Below are 24,011 nucleotides of genomic sequence, written 5' to 3'. Positions count from 1 at the left end.
GGATGGATGGAGTAATCTAGACCCCCCCATTATGACATACATCCAGTATATACAAAAGAAAAATGGAGAAGGACAAAACCCCCTAAGAGGAAAAAGCGCGCCGCCCCCCCCCCCCCCGCCGCCCAAAAGGAGAAGAAGGAGACAAGGTAATCCTCCCCCCCTAAAAGTAGTGTGCTAATTAGTGAGAAATGCTCTGATGAAGAAGTTGATCCACAACCTTTGTATGATGTTCCTCCTCTTTGGAAGAAACAAATGCAAGGGTACAAAGGAGATGCATCCCCTGTATGGAGAAGGAATCTCTATGATGATCGGTGTCTTTGAAACTTGCTGAAAAGTCCCTCTGTCAATACTAATGATGGCTTCCAAAACTGCTGAAAAGAAGTACAGATCAAACAAGGAGTAATGTAGAACCTTCTTTAGGAAACCAACTATCTTCTTAACTGATGAAGATACCTCCTGTAGATGCTATAAATGAGAATCCACAATCACGCCAAGGATTAATTATGTAGAGAATGTGTAATCACTGTAGAAGAATCTACCTCAGCAAAGAGAAGCGATAGATAATCATAAAAGTCTCCCGTATTTGCTGTGTGTGACTCCAAGAATAGAGCTGAAATGTCTAGCAAGAAATCATCACCTGGAAGACCATGTGTACCTTGCAGTGTTGAAGTACATGAATTTGTCATTGTGGAAAAAGAAGAAGTATCCGCCTCAAAAAGAAGATGAATGTCATCAAGAATGTCTCCCATATCTTCAATGTGAGACTCCATGAATAGGCCTACAAGGGCAGGAAGGAAGTCTTTGCATGAAGGTAGTGTAGGAAGACATAAAGAGTCCTGTTGCACTGAATCTGAAGCATCTGTAGCTAGAATAGGATCAGTAGGAGCAACAAGAGCTGGAGGTGTGATCTCATCTAAAGTCAAAGAAACCATAGCTAGAGTGACTAGATGTAGAATGTCCTCTGGAGATGGAGGAACACATGGATCTCCATATGCTTCCCAAATAGATATCTAAATATTATAAGGAAAATGTGCCATTCTATGAGGAGCAAAAGATTCCTTAGTCATACTATTATATAGAAAGTGATGAAGGTTTACAAGATGTGTCCAATTAAAATGTGGTGGCATTGAATAGAGATAAGGAAGCATTTCTGGATGGTCTCTTAGATGAGCAACTATCAAGGTACTCCATTTGTGATAGTTCCTTGTTGTCAACTGTGGTCTAATACCATATTGACAAATCTGACAAGACTCCATGAGATCAATCAATGAACCTCCAAAAAATCAAGGTATCCCCCCTGAAAAAGACTTCTAATTTTCTCTAGTTCAATTACTGGTCGAGGCCTAAAATTGGAGCTAAGAATTGTAGTAGAATTCTGAAAGCAAGATAATGTAGAAAAGGCCCTAGTTCTAAAAGTGAGATTTCTATCCACACAACCCTAGTATCTAACTATAGATTTGGAAAGAAAACCAAAAAATACGTAGTTTCAAAAAAAATGGAACCTGTTTTCGAGTACAAATGAGCCTGTACAGATCATTTCAAGTTGTAAAATGCATGATTGAGCATGTACAATCATCAAAAGATGCAAATTATGACAAATCCTTGCACCAAAACCAAAAAATAACACCACCACTGGAAAATTTAGGAAATTTTATCCAATTAAAAAAAAAATTGCACTTAAATTGGAGTTCGGATGTTTAAGTTATGGGCTCACAAAGTCAGGCTGCCAAACTAAAAAGCAATCTGGAGAGGGGTCTGGAGCAAAAACTGTGATGTTAAAATTGATGGTTAAATGACTGTCACTATAGTTGTAAATGGCCTGGGTTTGATGGTCAAATGGCTGTCAAATTTAACCTCATGCCTAGATGATGTCAGCAAAAAAAGTCCCCTAGTGACATGTTTTCTGACTGGACCGTATAGATCTAACATGTCCTGTATGGATTATGCCACGTGGGCACTAGCATTGGCACTTAGCTAGACTGGTGACTATACCAGCTATTGACATCATAGTGTGATGTGGCGCTTACATGGATGCTGCAGCTGGTCAAGTCTGCAAACATGGGTAGTAGTCTCACATGTCGCTTTCGTGTGCAGGAAAGGATGCTGACTCAGTTGAGTTGTATGCATGTTTGCATTGTGAGTAGGCACCTGGAATATGGAATATTCTGTGATAGGTTATAAAAAAAAGTGCCGAGAAATGCATTATACTATTGCCGGATAACTGTAAAGATGCGCTAGAGTTCACAATACCATGGCCAGAGAATAGGTTTCATGCATAGGGGCCAGCACAAAGATTTTCAACGTAAAAAATGCGAAGTCTGAAGACAAAAAAAATCATCGGCAAGGTGATTATTTGCGGTGACCGGAGATACCACCCACATCGTCGAAATGTTCTGCTGCGACCAGAATAACGGTCCACCATGCTGGACAATCATTTTTGTGGGGAAGGAAACAACAAAATGCGGGCCAAGATATATATCAATAATCCCACAGTGATCAATTTAAAGCCCTTTGCATTGTTAAAAAGATAAAGGTTTCCAAAGGCAATATAAAGGCAAGCCACTGGTTGTGTTGGTTATGGCACCAGTTGGTAAGGATATTGCCACAGGTATGAAATTGAGGTCGGAATAAATGTTGGATTTAGAAGCCTGATAAGGGGGGGTAGTCTCCAAGAAATAATGTGATGCCCAAATATTGAAAGTTCGCCAAAATGTACCTATGCAAACTTGCAAGGTCGGGAGCTGATAGCTTGATACTTACTAAAAAAATTTCTCTGCAAGGCCGCTTGGCCTAAATTTTTTTTTGAATTTTTTTTGAAAATATGTTGCTGAGAAAATAAAAATACCAAATTTGAATAATTAAATTGCAGATCTTAAAATCATACCTGTGTTGCAAATTGGGGCCTTCGGGGTTTGGTTTACAAAAAAAATTTGCTCACGGTCCACTATGGCCGAAGATAGCCAAATTTATAGCCGATTTTCATCGAATCGACATTTTGGACACAATGGTGAGGTTAGATCTAGTGCTGGACACTCCAAATTTTTGTGATACTCTGAAGTCGAGTTGCGGCGATGAAGCAAGATGATGGTCTCAAATGGTTTTGTGAAGAGGAATTCTCCAAGACATCTAATACCATGTAAGAATTTTCCTTAGAACAAGATTCACCCAAGATCGTAGAACTCAACACAAGAACAACTATAGACCAAAAGTGGATATGATGTATTACTCATAGTATGTTCAGTATATGATCTACAAACACACTATGAGTGCCTGTATATAAAGTCCTCTAAGGAAGCACCTAGAATGTCTCTAGAAAAAACTAGGAGATAAGATAAGCATTGACAACTAAGCACACACCTTATCCAACATTCTAGAAGAGTGGATAAAATTAAGAAGGTTGTAGACACCATGTGGTTAATTAGTGTGCTAACTCTTGTGTTGTAGACACCATGTGCATAAAAGAGGTACGAACTCTTGTGTTGTCAACATGAAAACTCATAAGAGTATGCATACTCCTAGGTGGCTAATAAAAAAATAATAAAAAAATGCATTAACTTAAGTAAACTTAAGTAAGTGTAAATAGTAAATACATATTTACACCAACAACTTCAGTAATTGGTATATCCTAAACTACAGTGCAACTTGGACAAGCTTGTAGGGCCATTTCAACATTCCTAAGGATTCCCACGATCTTGACGATACTACCATCAAGTGGCAACACATCTTTAACAACGGGTTCATGTTTAATTTCTATGCTATCAACAACACACTTGGGCATTACTGAACTACTGGCCCTTGAGTCAATCATATAGTTATGAACTAGCTTGTTATCTATGAATAGAGAAACATAGATTGGAGGAGGTCTAACCTTTTTTCTTACTTCTACCTCCCTTGATGGTTACACCAAGCTTATAACATTCTCCTTGCTAGGAGGTTGATCTCTGAGTTCAATGCTTTCCAACTCCTATTGTAGTAGCCTGCTTTGTGATGGCACAGTAGTTACAACTTGCCACATGGAAATGTTTGCATTGGTCTTCCTCATTTGCTCTACCAAACTAAAAGAATTATTAGATGGTCTGGTAGGAGCCTTGGAAGTAGAAGTCTAAGATAGGATAGTTTGTGGGTTGTTCACATCATTCCAGCTTTCATCCCATCTCTGCTATAGAGAAACATCAACAAGCTAATTCACATTGTGTTGTTGGGTGACTACTTTTATATGTGGCTTTGCACTTGATGTGGAAGGTTGAGGTGCCATCTCCTCCATAGCCCTTTTCTTGCTCCTGGTATTGTAAGCATAGGAATCCTGGTTTACATTACCATGCTCTTCTACTAGGTAGTTCATAAAAGAACAATCATCCTACTGAAAGGTATCAAGAGGCTGATTAGCATTGTGTTGCTAGGCAACCGTTCGCTCTGGTACAATTAAGGCCAAGTAAAATTCTACCTTCTAGCACATGTAGTATCCATAGGAGTAATTACAAGAAGCGAAAAAATCTTGTTCTTGGGCAAGGTTGTTTTGAGGGACTAAGACCCTGTTTAGGTTGGCATTTGAAGATTGGGTGTGGTTGATAGGTCTATTCTGACTATGAGAGTGGGCAATAGGTCTATTTTTATTTTAGGGGGTATGAATCTAGTTTGAAGGTCTACCATGAATAGGAACTTGACTTTGGAGTTGGAGAGGCTTATTATTATGAGCTTGTTGCCTCTTCATGGTCACTAACTCATTCCCCATTTTCTGCACTACTACACGATTCTCTTCAATGTTCCTTTCCTGATCCACATCCTTCTATCTACATTCTATATTAATGTTTACATCATAGCCTCAATCGTATCAACTCACTAGAGGATGTAGAGGCTATTAGAACCACAACAAGAGGTTGACTTACAAAGGGAACACGAGTAGGGGCTACAGTGGGTTGATGGTTAGACATGTTAGGGAAGAAAGGCATTGGGGGTCTTGGAGCTATCTTCCCTTCCTGTATCAAAATATTTTCATCTCTTATGGTAACCTCATAAGCATTTGGTAAAGTGTTCCCCCCCATAGATTGCAAGGTGGTAGCGATATCACTATTGAAGGCTCCAAGGTAGTACAAGAATGCATTACCGGGAGAGGGCTTCACTGCAGTAGGTATCCTATCCCATGTTTTCTAGAATCTATAATTGAAATCAATCATACATTCATGAGGGGCCCTCTTGATAGTTGTTAGTTTCTCTAAAAATGACAAGTGGTCACTTTTGTCCTCAAAATGCTTACATAAGGCTACCTCTAACCTATCCCAATTAGTAATAGAGTTGTGAAGCATACCTCTATACCATTGTAATGCCTTTCCTTTCAAGGATTAAGCCATAATTATGACTACTACATCATCCTCAAAGATACCATAGATATTACAAACATTAGACACTTCTTGAATATGTTAATAGGGGATGTGGAGGTTTCACCTGTAAACTCTGGTTCACTTTTGAGAGTTGATACTAGTATGTCATGCCTTTTGGCCAATAGGAGGGGGCTCCCACCATTAAAGGTGGCAAAAGTATGAGCTCTAGCCATATAAGCAAGTGTTCTATTGATATGAGCAGATGGTGTCCTAGGCTTAGATCTAACAACATGAGGAGTGGAGATGGATCTTGCAAGGGTGTGCACTACTGTCCTACTCCTAATTGGTGACAAGGATACTCTAACTTTTCTTCTTGTGTTAGAAAGAGAAAGCTCTTGATACTAGAACTTTCCTTTGGAAGATACCCTCGTGTGTCTCTTGGGCATGAATCATAGTAACCTTGGTCTAAAAATTGGATGCACTTTGAAGCTTAGAGTCACCAAGTACTTTTGAATAATGAGCCTCTTCAAGGCTTTACACTGAAGGTATTACTATTTCTTCAGCATGAATAAGGAATCTTTCCCGATGCTAGTGAGCTTTAGAATATGAAAATATATGATCGTCCCATTGGGCGTGCCAAAAACTATTGTCACAAAAGCTTGCACCCTTGTCCAAAGTATTATCTAAGGACAACCTCATGAAACATGGAAACAACCTCTAAGCTATGGGACTTGAACTATGAGGTTGAGTCTCTGGAGAAGGCCGACGTCCTCTACTATTAGGATGAACCTAAACTATTCTTGAAGAGAAAAAGGAGAACATGAACGAAACTACCTAATCTATTCTAAAGAGGCGATGCACCAAAAATAGGGTGTCCAAATCAGTCTCTACCCATACATGCATAGTGCTATTATTATGATAGTCCAAAGATATATGGATTCAAACTTTTCTTCAACCTATAAACTACACATAGATTAGACAACCATATGAGTGAGACAAGGAAAATATTTCACTTCTCATTCACGAGACCCTAAGATATAGGGCATGTAGATTACAAATATTCTCAGTACGTCAAAGGAAGGAAAAAAAGTTTACATAGTATGATGACAGTTGAAAGAGATAAGGCAGAGAGTCATATAACTCAAAGGTAATGGAGAATTTATAGTAGCATGCTAAGGCGGTACTAAAGAAATAGAGAAGATTTAATGCTAAGAAAGAGTACAAAATTTTCTTTTATAGTGCAGGCATAACTTAGATAACGTCTATTGCAAGGTAAAATTCAACCACTATGATCAAATCTCTAGAGAACAGTTACTGTCAAGATGAAAATCTAGCCAATAAGTAAATCCACACATGAGAGGATCAGTTCCACACCAAACAAATTTCTAAGAGGCTAGGAGTGGCAATTTTTTAATCTCTAACTGAATGAGTGGATTAATAAACAATGGTGGAGTATTTCTTTGTACTTATCACGCTTAGGGATTGATGAAAGTGGTTGCATAAGATTAGAAAGTATTGGAAATATAAGAGGAGTAACTGAGAGGGGAGGGGTGAATCAGTTACTACTAAAATAAATTCTAGATCCCTTTAGATGTCAGTACAAAATAAACTCTGAAAATTGAATACTGTTGATGCTCAACAAGCACACATAAAATGCTGTAACTCAGTAAATATTGAATATGCTTGGTAAATACTTAACATGCAAATCTTAAATGTTATCTGTGATTACCACAATCTTAATTTAGATGCAAACACATAAAAGAAAATAGCATGAGCACAATTGACATCGAGATTTAACGTGGAAACCCAATCTGGGAAAACCATCAATTATAACTAGTTATCATTTTCACTCTTTTGAAGTGAGCCATGTTAGGAGCCAACCTTGTTAAAGGTTACAAAGTACACTATTAGGTGTGACCCTATTCAAGAATTTAATCACCCTATTAGGAGTGGTCTTGTTAGAGGTCTTTAGTTAATTCAACAGAATTGTCACCTTGTTAGAGGTTTTACAAATAACTGTTAAACCAACTTTGTTAAGAGAATTAGATCAATACTACAATGGTTAGAGAGTAACAATGAGATGACCTATTTTGAATGCAACTAAATTGCTGATTACAAATCTTTGTTCTGGCTTTACTTGATCCTTCCTGATCAAATATATCTTTTCTATTTGATAATGAAATTCTTCTTATCCTTCTAATTTGTTATCTTACTGCATCATTAGATCTTCAAAATTATCCATGCATTCACATTCTTACACACTTTCAAATTCATAGCTTGAACTTATACTTATATCATTCATATCGTCAAGTCAGCTCATATACAACTTAGAACAACTAATATTCATCACCTTAGTAAGATAGAACCAATAGATAAATCTATTAAGCTTAATATGCCAAAACAAGAAAATCCTTCGTTAGTTAACCCAACTCGGTAGACACTAACTCATAAGCAATTTCCTATGTTAACCAATAGAAGCTCGATTAACACTACAAGATCGCAAAGATTCTTTGGTAACTGAGTGAGCTCAGTTAACACTAGTTCCATCCAACATTTTCTTCATTAACCAAGTGAGCTCAGTTAACACTCATCTTTATAGTCTTTCCATTGACACCCAAGTGAACTTGGTAGACACTGCGTTCTAAACTAGGCAAACACAGTAATGCTTGGTAGACACAGAAAACTATCTTCACTGCCCGAGTGAGCTTGGCAAACATTGACTATTAATGATATGACATTTGTGTAACATCAAAGACAATGCACAATTAATCAATTGTATCCAACATTCCTCCTCTTTGGCATTGATGGCAACACAACATGTCATAACATAATGAAATTTTGGAACAAGAATAAAGTAAGGAACATATCCTTAGTTTCATTTTGATTCACATCTATGAGAACTTTCTCTATCAATATGAACTCTTTCTGCCTTTGGTTTCTCCCTCTATTAGGAAACTTCTGTCTATAACAACTTCTGATAAGTTCATTCTCCCTCTTAGACATCTCTATTATAGAATGCTTCTCCATCTTACCAAAAACTTCTTCTCTTTGTAATAAAAGAAATTTTTATGAGATATGACAGTAAACTTCTCCCTCTTTGACAACATATGCCAAAGAAAACAACTCTATTAATATCAATGTACCTTAAGTACTGAATCATTTACAATATGCCCTTGTGAATTCTGTACCAATTGATTGATCTTCAACTTTCTCTGGTTGATGCATCACTAAAATTTTTTTAGTGAGCTTCAAATAGGGGAATGACCCCTAGCTTACCTCTTAGATACAAAAATGCATCTTTAGGTAATGGCTTGGTGAGTATGTCTACAGTTTGTTCTTTTGTATTTACACATTCCAATCTGACTTCTTTATCCTACACCAATTCTCCTAAGAAATGATATTTTATAGCAATATGCTTTGTTTTGGTATGCATCTCTGGATTTTTTGATATATTGATTGCACTAGTGTTATCACAGTATATGACTATTGGATCTTTGATCTCTATTTTCAATCCTTCCAATAGTTGTTTGAACCAAACATTGTTAGAACAATCAACTACTGTTACCATATATTTTGCCTCTGTTGTGGATTGAGAGATGCAATTTTGTTTCTTGCTTGTCCAAGACACTAGTCTTTTACCAAGAAAGAATGCTCCAACACTAGTGCTTTTTCTATCATCAAGACTTTCTACCCAATCAGCATCAATAAACACCTTCAAGTCCAAATTGCCTCCAAGTTTATACCATAAGCCATAGTCTTTAGTACCTTTTAGATATCTCACGATTCTCTTGATTTCCATCATTTGATTTTCTCTGAGATTTTCTAAGAATCTTGCCACCATAACAACTGCTAATGCAGTATTAGGGCTTGTATGCACTACATATTAAAGTTTTCAAATCATTGATCTGTATGTGGTTTGATCTACTTCTTTAGAATCATCATTCTTAGAAGGCTTATGTCCAATAGACATAGGGGTTTGAACTAGTCTTGAATCTTCCATTCCAAACTTCTTTAGTTTCTCCTTGATATACTTAGATTTAGTGATGTAGAGAAAATTTTTGTTCTGTTGTATTTGCAACCGAGCAAAGAATTTTATCTCACCAAACATGGACATTTCAAATTCTTTACTCATTTCTTCTAAAAATGCTTTTCACAAGTCATCATTTTTTATGAATAAAGCACCATTAACAAATATTTCTACCAACACAATCTTCTTGTCTAGTCCTTCTTTGATATACAGACCCTACTGTTATGATTTCTTTATTGAAAACCAATATGTATCAAGTGATTATGAAGTCTTTCATACCAAGCTCTGGGAGCTTTCTTGACACCATATAATGCTTTGTGTAATTTGCAAACCATGTCTTTTTTGCTAGGATCTACAAAACATTTTAGTTGTTCACTGTAGACTTTCTCATTAAGAATTCCATTCAAGAATGTAGATTTAACATCCATTGGATATACTTTAAATCCTCTATGTGCTACATATTCTAGTAAAGTTCTAACACCTTCGAATCTTATAAAAAGAGCAAAATTTTCACCGTAATCAATACCTTCTTCCTGAGAATAGCCTTTACATACTAGTCTTACCTTGTTTTTGGAAACTTTTCCATCTTCGTTCAACTTATTTGTGAACACTCACTTTGTGCCAATTGCATTTTTATCCTTGGGTCTAGGAACAAGAGTCCAAGTTTTGTTCTCTTCTATCTGTTCTATTTCTTCATTCACTTCTTCAACCCAACTTTCATTATCTAATGCATCTTTAATATTTCTTGGTTCAAATTAAAAAAGCAAACATGTATCTTTTAATTTGCTTCTTGTTATTGTTCCATCAGATTTGTCTGCAATGATTTGATCAGGTGCATGATACCTTCTGACATATCTTGCTAACACATGTTCATTGGATTTGGGATGAGTTTCACTTATTTCATCTTGAACTTCAATATCAAGCTCAGGTGCCATTGTCTATGACTCGGGTCCATCAGACTCGATTTGAACTAGCTTGGTAACTTCTGATTGTGACTCAGGTCCTTCAAACTGTGACTCAGGTTGCACTGTTTGCAACTCAGTAAGTATTTGAGATTTTGGGGAGTCAGGAGATGAAGTCTGCTTTATTTAAGATAGGTTTGGTAGGGTATCAAGTTCATAGTAAACAAATCTTTTGTAATCCTCTGGCTTTTTGTTGTTTTCTTCTTCACTCTTTTCTACAAACTCATCAATTCGCACATGTGCACTTTCTATAATTTTATGAATAGACAGATTTAAACATTTGCATACTTTACTTTTGTAGGAGTATCCTAGAAATAATCCTTCATCACATTGTACATCAAATTTTCCTTTTCTAGATTCTTTCAAAATATAACATTTGCTATCGAATATTTTCAAGTAACTCACATTAGGTTTGTAGCCATACCATAGTTCATAAGGAGTTTTATTTGAGTCTTTCTTCAATTGAACTCTGTTCAAGGTATGAATTGTAGTGCTGATAGCTTCTTTCCAGTATTTGATTGCAACATTCTTTTCTATCATTAATATTCTTACACAATCGATGATGGATCTGTTTCTTCTTTCAGCTATACCATTCTGCGGTAGAGTATCAAGGGTTGATACTTGTCTTTTGATCCCTCTTTCAATGCAAAAATTATTGAATTCATTGGAGATATATTCACCACCTCTGTCTAATCTTAAACTTTTCAATCTCTTTCTAATTTCTTTTTCTACTCTTGCTAGATACCATTTGAACTTTTGAAAGGCTTTTGATTTTTCTTCTAGATACATTACAGTCATTGTTCTAGAATAGTCATCAACAAAAGAATGAAAAACTTTTCTCCACTAAAACTCTATATTCCAATAGGTTCACATAAGCTTGTATAAAAAATTTCTAAGACTTCTTTGACTAGTAGTTTTTGCTTTTGAAGCTAGTCTTTCCCATCTTAGCAATTTGACAATCCTTGCATAAACCCATATCAAGTTTCTTCAAACTAGAAATACCTCTTACTCTTCTATGTTTGCTTATCTTAACCAAATTATCAAAGTTTACATGACATAGAGTTTTGTGCTATAACCAACTTTCTTCTACTTGAGCAATAAAATATGAATATTCACTGAGATCAAGATAAAATATATTACCTTTTGTTTGCTTTCTAGATCTAACTAGATTTCCTTTTCCATCTAGTAGTTTGGCATTTCCATTCATGAATTCTACCTTTAATCTAATGTTATTCAACTGTGCCACACTAAGTAGATTATGCTTTAGTCCTTTAACCTAATAAGCATTTTCACATACAAGTTCTTTAATTAATGAAATACATCCTTTTCCTTTTATGTTACAAGGTTCATTGGTTCCAAACCTCACACTACCTCCATCATAATATTTCATGAGCTCAAATTTTGTTTTGTCTCTAGTCATATGATGTGAACAACCATCATTGATAATCCATATATCATTTTTGCTAACATGAGAGACAAGTGCCATCTTATCTCCTTCATCATTAGATTCATCTTTTATAGCAATATATACCATTTCATCTTCACTATTATCAGAATCTTTAGTTATAAAACAAGATTTCTTACCTTTGTCCTTGTAGTTCTTGTTGTTCTTCTTGCCTTTGTGCTTATTGATTTTCTTTTCATCTTTGTTTTCTTTGTTTGGACACCTTGTAGCAATGTCACCAACTTCTTCACAAGAAAAATAAATCAAAAGAACTTTACCTTTGTACTTTCCTCTGCCTTTGGAACACTTTCTTGTAAGTAGAGCTTCAACAACTTTAAGATCCCTGTCTGAACTTTCTTTTGGTTCTTCTTCTTCACTTCTTGATTAACTAGACTTTGATTTCTTACTCTTTTCTTTGAGTGAGAGTTTAGCTTTAAAAGCATACTCAATAATCTTTGAACTAGGAACATACTTATCAAAGTTATCTAACTCAAAAGCTATCAATCTTTCAACTAGAGCATCCAAATATATTTTATTATTTGGATCACATCTCATCTCTTGAATAATAGACACTCTAATTGCATAAATAGGAAGAAGAGTTCTATGTACCTATCTTACAACTATTTTCTCTTTAATGTCTCCTCCAGATGCTTTGATTGCACTTACACTTGCTTTGATTCTTTCCACATATTTTGCAATGTTCTCATCTTCTCTCATTTTCATTTGATCAAAATGACCTCCAAGACTTTCAGCCTTAGCTCTTGTTATATTCTCATCTCCTCCATATATGTATTTTAGTTTGGTCGACATCTCATGAGTTGTTTTGTAGTGTTTACTTTCATCAAATTCAACATAACTAAGAGCAGATGCAATATCAATCATCATGATGTTATGATTCTTCTTTTCAACAATATCTTCAACTGATAATGTTCCAGTGGGAGTCTTTTATTTAGCATCAAGATATTTGCACCCTGAATCACTGATAGTAGCTAGATGTAACCTCACAATTCTTGGCCATGCTTCAAAATTGTCTCTTTTCAGCTTGGCAATCTCTCTTCTGTAAGACATCCTATTCTTTAGCTTAGGTCCTTGAAACCTTCTCTGTAAGCACCAAAAGCTCTAATACCAATTGTTGGAAATATAAGAGGAGTAACTGAGAGGGGAGAGGTGAATCAAGTACTCCTAAAATAAATCCCAGATCCCTTTAGATGTCAGTACAAAATAAACTCTAAAAACTGAATATTGCTAATGCTTGACAAACACACATAAAATGTTGTAACTCGGTAAATACTAAATATGCTTGGTAAATACTTAACATTAAAATCTTAGATGCTATCTATGATTACCATTATCTTAGGAAAAACCACCAATTGCAACTAGTTACTGTTTTCACTCTTCTGAAGTGAGCCTTGTTAGGAGCCAACCCTATGAAAGGTTACAAAACAAATTGTTAGGTGTGACCCTATTAGAGGAGTTAATCACCCTGTTAGGAGTGGTCTTGCTAGAGGTCTTTAGACAATTCAACAGAACTACCACCTTGTTAGAGGTTTTACAAATAGATGTTAAGCCAACTCTATTAAGAGATTTAGATCACTGCGACAATGGTTAAAGCGTAACAATGAGATGACCTATTTTGAATACAACTAAATTGCTGATTATAGATCTCTATTTTGGCTTTACTTGATCCTTCCTGATCGAATATATCTTTTTTGCTTGACAATGACATTCTGCTTATTCTTTTGATTTGCTATCTTACTACATCATTAGATCTTCAAAATTATCCATGCATTCACATTTTTATACACTTTCAAATTCATAGCTTGACCTTATATCATTCATATTGTCAAGTTAGCTCATATACAAGTTTGAATAACTAATATTCATTACCTGAGTTGACTAAATCCAATAGATAAATCAATTAATATTAATATGCCAAAACAAAAAAATCCTTCATTAGTCAACCCAGCTTGGTAGACACTAACTTAGAAATAATTTCTTGTGTTAACCAATAAAAGCTTGGTTAACATTGCAAACTCACAAAGATTTTTTGGTAATCGAGTGATGATGGGGACACAACCCAAGAACAGAATGGACACAACAGAAAAGGAAAATTGTATTAACTAAAAAATAAGCTAATACATTCAGTACAGAGAAAATAAACTTCTAAACATGCCCTAAGGGCTTACAATAGCATAAATGTGGAGATAATTTCTCCTTTCAATACCTCCTCTCAAATTCCACTCTGAACTGCCTTTTACAATGCCAGAAATCTCCTTAAATAGGTCCCGGAGGGTTAAGGACTAGGAGTACATTCTAGAAAGTGCTAATAGGCATCCACCGACCAAATAGAAGGTTCCAAAAGATGCGTTAGAAGTCGGCGCAAATCTAGAAGAATCCAGAAACGGTCACCGAACTTTCGGGAGGCATAACTTTTGAACCGTAGCTCTGATTGATGAACCGTTTACATTTTTGAAAAGCTCTCGAAGCGCTCTATAGCCCTATGGACCAGCTTCACTCGTCCTCCATTTTTTGGCCCTTTTCGAGGTCATTTAATGTCCCTAACCTGACTTTGAAGCATTCTTAGGAGGTCTCCACAACCCGAAAAATTGCAATAACTCTCAAACCGTGGGGCCTTTTGACCTAATTCTTTTTCTAGAATGCTCTAAATTAAAATTACAATCATCTAGCCAATTTACACCTCTTAGTTCACCAAAATGATGGCTCAATTACATACTCCTATTTTTTCAAGATTTACACGAACACTGATGGTGGAACTGTGAGAGTTGGAACCTTTATTTGACCCAAATGGATATCCAAAAATGAAAACACATGAAATAGAAACTAAGTCTAAGTATGGTTTTTTGGTGACATAGGATTGCCCTTATACCTCTGGATGCTCCTGCATCAGACACCTAGGGTAGATTGAAAAGTGACCCTATCACTTTATGAATGGTAGAGGAAATCCCAAATGGGAAACCTCAGTTGCTGAAATCCAAGTTGAGTCCTTGATCGATCATCCTTTCCATTTGACCAAATAATCTACTTACTACCTATTTTTGGTACTCCTACCCACACGATGATCTAGAATGTCTTCTATCTCCTCCTTCTTAGAAGCAAGAATTGGACATGGCTCTAACACCAGCTCCTCATCTGCACCATCATCATGATACTCTGTTAAATCTGCAATGTTGAAAATGGGAGAAATGTGAATACCATCTGGTAGCTCCACTTCATATGCATTTCTTGAGTCATGTTTCTTCATAATTTTGCAGGGGCCAAATTTCTTCATTTTCAGCTTGTTGTAAGTACCGGCTAGAAATCTTTCTTTTCGTAAGTGCACCATGACTAGATCCCCTACTTGGAATTCCTTATGTCTTCTCCTTTGATCAGCCCTAACTTTATACTCTTGATTCATCTTGGTAATGTGTGCTTGAACCTCCTCATGTAGACGCTTGATATGTTCAACAAATTCTTCCGCTTCAACACTTCTCCTCTCCCCTTGCTCTATCTTCCTCAATTCTGGTGCAGTCCTTGGGCTATTCCCATATACAATTTGGAATGGAGATTTTCCAGTACTCCTATTTATAGAGTTATTGTAAGAAAACTCTGCTTGTGGTAGAATCAAATCCCATCCCTTGGGCTTATCCCCAACTAAACATCTTAGCAAATTGCCCAGACTTCTGTTTACCACTTCTTTTTGGCCATCAATTTGTGGGTGATGCGTGGAACTGAATTTCAAGTCTGTTCTCAACTTTTCCCACAATGTCCTCCAGAAATACCCCACAAATTTAGTATCTCTGTCGGAAACTATACTCCTTGGAAGACCATGTAGTCTTACCGACTCTTTGAAAAACAAGTGTGCAATATGGACAACATCATGAGTTTTGTGGCATAGAATGAAATGTGCCATTTTGGAGAACCTATCAACCACCACGAATATTGAGTCATTACCCCTTTGTGTCCTTGGCAATCCAAGAACAAAATCCATACTTATGTCCTCCCATGGCCTTGATAGAACGGGAAATGGCTGATATAGGCCAGTATTGTGACTAAGCCCCTTGGCAACTTGACAAACCTGGCAACTCTGTACAAACTTCTTCACATCTTGTGAAATTTGAGGCCAAAAATAATGTTCTCTAAGAATGGCAATGGTCTTATCTCAACCAAAATTTCCTGCCATCCCTCCACTGTGTTTCTCCTTAATCAGATTTTCTCTCATGGAACTCCTTGGAATGCACAATTGACTACCCTTGAAGAACATGCCATCCTGAATCAAATAGTCTAACCACTTAGTTCTATCTACAGCAATAGGTTCTTTACAACCTTTCCATGCTTCAGCAAAATCAGGATCCTCGAGGTACAATTTCTTGAGTTCTTCAAACCCAACTACTTCAACTTGCATTACTGTAAGCAACATCTGTCTCCTACTTAGTGCATCTACAACCCTGTTAGATTTTCCACTTCTATGCTTCAACACAAATGTATAGCTTTGCAAGAACTCTACCCACTTCATATGCCTCTGATTCAATTTACCTTGGCTATTTAGGCACTGTAATGCCTGATGATCAGTATAAAAACAAATTTCTTTTGCAATAAATAATGCCTCCATTTCTGTAAGGCCTGAACTATTGCATAGAACTCTTGATCATAAACAAAATACTTCTTCTTTGCATCATTCAATTTTTCACTAAAATATGCAATAGGCTTACCTTCTTGGCTTAATACAGCCCCAATAGCACTGCCACTGTGAAATGTCCCTTTTCTGATTTTACATGATATTTCGAACCTCTAATCAGATCTTTAAAATCAAACAGCTAATATCCCAAAGATCCACCAAATTCCTCAAGAAACCCCAAATTGGGTATGCTGAAAATAGTGCTAAAAGCTTCACAACTTCACAAATTATTAATGAATCTGAAAATGGAAATTTTTACAGAACTTTCAGCAGCATAACAGCCTACAAATTGACATTTCCAGATCCGTATAGCCTTTACACAACAGCTCGAAAATGTAGGACCAAAACTATGCTCATCGGGCTCCCGAAATAGCACAAAATATGCCCGAAAACACCACAAAAACACTAATAATCTATCTCAAAAGTTTAATCACGTCCCAATATATATATTCAGCTCTATTTTAACATTTAAAAGTCTGATATACAGCAGCAACCCAAACTAATATGAAATACTCAACTGTAAACACCAAACTCATACAAAAACACACCCGGAAACTCACAAATCTGCACTGTTCAGCACAAAGGCATACTCTGTATGAGCATGCAAATGGAATGACTTCAAACTCCCGTCCTTAGCCTTCTTGGAAACCTGCAAACTCCCGTTCTTGGGTCTCCCTGGAAACCTGCAAACTCCCGTTCTTAGGTCTCCTTCTCCACAGGTTTGGCAGCCTCTGAAGAATAACAAAGAATGAGCAAAAATCAAGTTCTGGAATGGGCCCAAAATGCCTCCAAACCCCTTAAAAGAGGGCATAACTGTAACTCACATCCAAGAGAGGTTAATGAAACTTATTTTAATAATAATTTTCATTTATTAGTCCAACGGTTTCCAAAGATTAACCCCCTTTTTTCGAAACTTCACTTTCTTGGGCCTGCCTGCCTTAGCAAAGATTTTCTTTTTTTAATTATTTGAAAATGGGACATGACAAGTCCTCCCCTCCCAATCATTGCTTGTCCTCAAGCAATGGCTGAACAATAAACCAATCAATCCACCTGGATCCCAAATGTAGTCATGAACTATACTACTACCAATTAACACAGGCTCTTGCAATATCCTCTGCAATATGACCAAGAGGAAGCCATAATCAAATTGACAATTATAGCTCAACCAAACTCCAAAATCACCACTACCAAAATCAAAAACCCATGAGGCACAAACTCTTAGAACATCAGAACCCAAGTAAAGTGGACAAATCAAACTACCAACACAGTAAATACCATCAACGCATCCCACTGGCCTATATAGAATGTACAATCCAACTCTGCAACAATGGTGAACCCTCTCGAATGAAACTGTACCAAGTATGAAGAATCCACACACTATACAACTTCTGCAGTCAACACAACTCTGCAAATCATCGGCCACTATCTCATAACCATAACTCCCATACACTGCTGATGGTGAAAAGACATTACAAGATAAAGAGTAAGAAATGGAATCCAAACCAAATTTGTCTGCCATCAACTCCTTAGCACAAGGATCAAATGCTAACTGATGTACATACCCTGCTAAAGCATCACTCCAAAACTCCTGCTCTAAGTCATGTAATATCAACCTCACAGTGTAATGCCGATAGAATGCACCAATCTCAGTCAGCGGCTCAGACTGCAATCCAGATGTAACTAACTGCAATCGATCATTAACCAAGTTGGAACTGACTACTACCTCTGAAGACATTGCGAAGGGAGTAGTATTACTAGTAGGAACCATGCCAACTATCAGCTCACCAACGTCACACATGGTCTTTGATACAACATCTCTAGTCTTCGTGCCATTAGTACTAGAGGTCACCACCATGTTAGGCACACCACAAGAATCTGCTACAACACCCAACTCAATTGAACCTAACTCTAGTGGGAATGAACCTGATATGCCAATGTTAGTATCAAGGATGGATGCATCCCCATAGGCCAACATAGGAATGCTCGATAGACACAAAAAACTATCTTCACTGGCTGAGTGAGCTTGACATATATTGACTGATACTGATATAAATTTTTTGTAATATCAAAGACAATACACAATTAATCAATTATATCTAGCAGAAAGATCGTTCAAAGAGCTACTCCCGTTGCTATTGACATCCTACTCGATCACGATCTTTTGTCAATTGAGGTCTAACTATTAAATTCTTGTAAGAATCTACCTTAGGAAACAATTTACCCAAGACCAAGCAACTCAAAACACAAGCACAAATTAGACCAGAGTATGATCAAAATAACTATATAGTATTCAATGTAATGTACAAGTACACTAGGAGTGCCTCAATATAAAGGCTTCTGAGATGCATCTAGAATTCCTTAAAATTAGCAACATGATAAGTCCTACAACCAGGCACATGTGCACCAGATATGGGTTATCCTCCATTAAGCAAAAAAGTAAGTGTGATGATGAGAGGATAAGCCTACAAAGGTGTGACACGCTAATCAGTGTTGTAGACAACATGTGCTAAATTAAGAGTGTGAATAACAATGTTGTGTACATGACAACTTAGTGAATGATGCAAACTCCTGTGGTGTAGACACCATGTGCATAATTAGAGTTGCGTACTTTTGTGTTGTCTACATGACAACCCAAAAAGGTGTGTAAACTCCTAAGTGTCTCATAAAGAGAAATAATAAAATAATGCACTAACCTAAGTAAAATTAAGTGAAGTGTAAATAGTAAATACCTATTTACACTAGCAGTTCTGCTATGTGGACCAAACATTTCTCATCGTTATGCCACCCTGTCAGTGTAAAATCCTTATGCCTTGCATTCAATTATCCATGATTGCATCATTGCCACCACATTCCTTTAATAACTATAGCTGCTCGCAAAACTGCAATTTTTTGGTCATCGCCACCTTGCCTCTTAAACTGGTATTATTTTTTGACCTTTGAGATCAAGCAACTCAAAAGGAATCATCCAATCACAACTTGAGGCATAGCTACCTCCTAATCTGTGATGATCATGCGCTAGCCGTAGATTTGAATGATCTAATAGTGCAGGATATGTTTTGGATAGTAGAAATTTACTTTATTGTGCCGTCGCAACTCAAACTGTAGCATGTCAACATAACCATGTGATTGGGTGAAACAAAACAAAGCAAACCTTCGCCACGTTAACCTTAGTTAGCACTTAACTACCCACGACCATGCAAATTGCACAGTCGCAACTTAAAATATTAAGGGCATAACATGAAATAGAGAATATGACTAACGTTAAATCATTCCATGAGCATCCTAGCTGGTCGTTAAAATAGATCATTATTTGATTTTGGTTTTTAGTGAGAGAAATTTGTGCTAACAACAACCAAAAAGAAGAAAATTGTAACTATTGATTTGAAGGTGAAGGATCTAAAGAATAATGTAAAGAAGGCAGTTACACCTCTTGAACCTAAGCCTAAGAGGATGATATTAACAAGATGCAAGGAAGCTTGGTAGAAAATCACAACAAAGAGGAACCAAACAAAAGGGACTGAGAAGAGTCCACCAAAGGGGACAAGAAGTAAACTGGTTGTCACACCTAATGGGAGGAGGACAAAGAAGAGGAAATCAAGTCTGATGATTTGAGAAAGCTTCAAATTTTACCAAGGCAACCTCCTATATGATAGATTAGTATATGAAACTATTAGGAACTTAGCTGGCATAACAAGTTTCAAAAAAATTAAATACGAATCTTTAAATAAGGAAGATTAAGAAAAGGCTTAGAAAGCCATGATAGATATGATGATAAAATTTAAGAATACACCTATAGAATTAGGAAAGGGTATTCTTGAGGATTTGTATAATAAATTAGATGCAAAATGGAAGTGGGAATTATCCATTGAAAAGAAAATAAGGGAGACTACATTGGCACAAATAATGTTTGATTTAGGGAAGACACATATATGTATTTCTCTAAGAGATTTTGCCAAGAAATTCATGCCAAAAGTAAGGGCATATAAAATTTTGAAGAATAAAGCATGAGGTTGAAAAAGAAAACAAATTGATTTGGAAGAAAGCATTTGGATTGCTACTTCCATCGACAAAGGAGGAAAAAGAGGAAGAGGGAAGAGATGCTATAGAGTTAGATAATAAAGAAGATGATGATGAGCTCAAGAAGCTAGAAGAATTTTTTTTTGAAATTTGATTGAAAAGATCATTATTGAAGAAGGAAGATTGTTGATAAAGAATGTTTTCAATCATTATTTTTTCACTGATGTCAAACCTGCTATTTGCTGGAATGACAATTGCTTATTAGGTCCAAGTACTATTACTTAGTTGATTGATGAAGAGGATTTAATCAATAAGATGTAAAAAAAGCACCTAAGGGAAAGGTTGAGTTATGGTTTTGTAATGAAGTACAAGAATCAGTTAAGGCAATGGTAAAATGATATATTGATAATACACTTGAAGATATAGAGGTTGGCTACACTTAGAAACTCTAGGAGAATAAGCTATAACAAAGCTTTCTGCAAAGCTTGACTAAATTCATTAGTGGGTGTTGAACAAGTTAGTTCATGCTGAGCAGATTATCAGTAAGTGCCAAGAAAATGTAAAATCTAGTGTGTGTCGAGTGAAATAGAAGGTGCCGAGAAAATTTAGGTGCCAAGCTAGACAAAATGTAATAGGTGCGGAGGATCAATAAAACATATTTGATGCTAAGTGAATCCACAGTAAGTGTCGAGTAACATAGTATGTATCAAGTATCAAAAAGCCAATAGTGCCAAGCTGCTGCATTATTTGAAAAGTCAAAGATTTGCTAGATCTAAGTCAATAAGTTTATTTGTAAGAATTTGGTATAGCTTTGATACCATGTAAGAATTTGGCTTAGGGCAGAATTCACCCAAGACCAATGAACTTAAACACAACAACAATAGTAGACCAAAGAGAGAGTATGATCAGAATGACGATATGTTCATTCAATATGCCATATTAAAGTACACTAGGAGTGCCTATATATAAAGGCCTCTGGAGAGCTTCTAGAATGTATAGAATTCAACATCATGATAAGTCATACAACTAGGCACATGTCCACCATATATGAGTTATCCTCCCTTAAATATGAAAGTAAATGCAATGATGAGAGGATAAGCCTACAATGGTGTAGCATGCAAATCAGTGGTGTAGACAACATGTGGTAAATTAGGAGTGTGAATAATTATGTTGTCAACATGACAACTCAGTGAATGATGCAAAATCCAATGTTGTAGACACCATGTGCTAAAATAGAGTTGCATACTTCTGTGTTGTCAACATGACAATTCATGAGAGTACACAAACTCCTAAGTGTCTCACCTAAATAAATAATAAAATAATGCAATATAATAAAATAAAGCATTAACTTAAGTAAACTTAAGTAAGTGTAAATAGTAAATAGTTTTTTACACCAACACCCCCCCTTAAGTGCAACTTAGGGGAATGCGTTTAAGCTTATGAAATATAGGATAAAATGCATGATGGGTCCCGACTACTAGGCCATGTTAGGTACCCATGTACATAATGATATGCTATCTCTCATAAAGTGGAGAAAGAGGGAAAACCTCATGGAAAAAACCCTCCCCCCAAAAAGAGAGATGAAAAACACATACGATGTAGGGATGGATGAAGTAATCAAGCCCCCCCCCCGTATTATGACATATATCTAGTATATACATAAGAGAGAAATGAGAAGAGGAAGAGAGACAAGATAGGTTCCCCCCTTGAAAGAAGAATGCTTGCTAGTGACTGCTTTGATGAAGAACCTGATCCAAGACTAGAGAATGGTGTTCCTCCCCTTGGGAAGAAACAAGGCCATGGTACAAATGAGATGCTTCCATTGGTGCGTGGAAAGAATCCCATGGATAAGTGATGTCTCTTAGACTTTCTCAACTGGCTGAATAACCTATCTTAAAGAACTATCTGTCTATTCAACTAATGAAGAAGTCCTCTGTAACTGTTGATCCTAAGTATCCACAATCACTTCAACCTGTAAGGATTGATCATGTAGAGAATGAACAAGAGGATTAGATGGAGCCCTTGTGACAGTTGAAGAAGGTGCTGCTGCATCAAGAAGAAGAGACAGATCATCAATACTGTCCCCCAAATCTGTCACTAAAGTTGGACCTAGAAGATTGGATGTACCGTACTATGCTGGACCTATAACTGTGGCAATATATGCATGTGGCCTAAATTGATATAGTGACCTCTTGCTGCAACTATTGATAGAACCCCACATGTCTGAATCTGTTGAAGCACTATCACTGGTGTCACTATTAGTTTGCACACAGTATGATGTGCGGAGAGGATTAGAGGAATAGCTTGGTGAACCTTCCTCAAAGTGTACATCCTTCTCCACTAAAATTTGATGTGTCTCTAGATCCATAAGTCTGTATGCCTTCACACCGTCTTCATAACCAATGAAAGTACAAGGCTGAGGTGATTGTGCCTTGCATCCCTTGGAAGATATCTTTGCCCATGCAGGACAACTGAAGACTCTGAAGTGTGTCACAATAGGTTTTCTACCACACCATGCCTAAAAAGGAGTCTTGCCATCTAAGGATAGATGAGGAGATCGTTTAAGAATGTGAGTGGCACTACTAATTGCTTCGACTTTAAGTAATGGATCTAGAGACTTGGCTTGTATCATGCAACTTGCCATAGATTTGAGAGTGCGGATCCTCAATACTGCAACATTTGTCTTATGCAGATTGAATGTTGGTAGATTCTGAAGATCAATGCCCTCAAGTCTGAAAAAGTCTATAAGTCTTATGTTCACATACGTTCTTCCATTGTCCATTCTTAAAACTCTGATTGCTTTCCTTGATTTTTGTTCAACATGAATCTTGAAGGCTAGAAACTTGTCAAACACTTCATTCTTATGATGAAGAAAGTAGACCCAAGTGTATCTTGAAAAGTCATCAAGAAAAGTAAGTATGTAGCGACCTTGACTGACTGCAAAAGGACCTGCTAATACCATGTGAACCTTTTGTAGAACACCTAGTGCTCTAGGAGACTTCCCTCTTTGTAACTTCTCCTCTTGATGCATATCCACTGAATCTATTGAACATTCATTGTGGGAAAATTTGATTTGAGGTAGACCTTTGACCATTCTATTTGTGCAAAGTTGTTGAAGATAGCGGAAGGAAAGATCTCCATACCGCTCATGTCATAATTGCATTGTTGAGTTTGATTGAGATAAAAAGGCCTTTAAAGGAGACTTGGGCACAAAATGGGAGAAAGAGTACAACCTCTTGTTATGATTCACTTTCCCCACTATAACCAAGGAGTCATCTTTAAGACTGTGCACCTGTACTAAGTCTGGAAGGAACTCAACTCTATGTCCATCTCCGAGGTGAGTGATTTGGTAGATCAATAGGAGATTTGAACTTAGGTATGGAATATAGAGAACATCTTGAAACTCTCCATTTTACATTTCCACATTTCCTTTCCCTTCAGCTTCCACTTTAGTATCATCCCCCACAAAGATGTGTGGTACCTTTGATTGCTTCATTGGAGAAAATTCCTCTTTTGAAGAACCCATGTGATAAGAGGCACCTGAGTCAAGGATCCATTCCTTTGAAGA

Source organism: Cupressus sempervirens, chromosome 3, assembly GCF_028749045.1.
Source record: "Cupressus sempervirens isolate cs-2001-9-10 chromosome 3, ASM2874904v1, whole genome shotgun sequence".
NCBI classification, from domain to species: domain Eukaryota; kingdom Viridiplantae; phylum Streptophyta; class Pinopsida; order Cupressales; family Cupressaceae; genus Cupressus; species Cupressus sempervirens.
The sequence above is the reverse complement of the archived record's forward strand: the minus strand, read 5'-3'. Positions refer to the sequence as shown.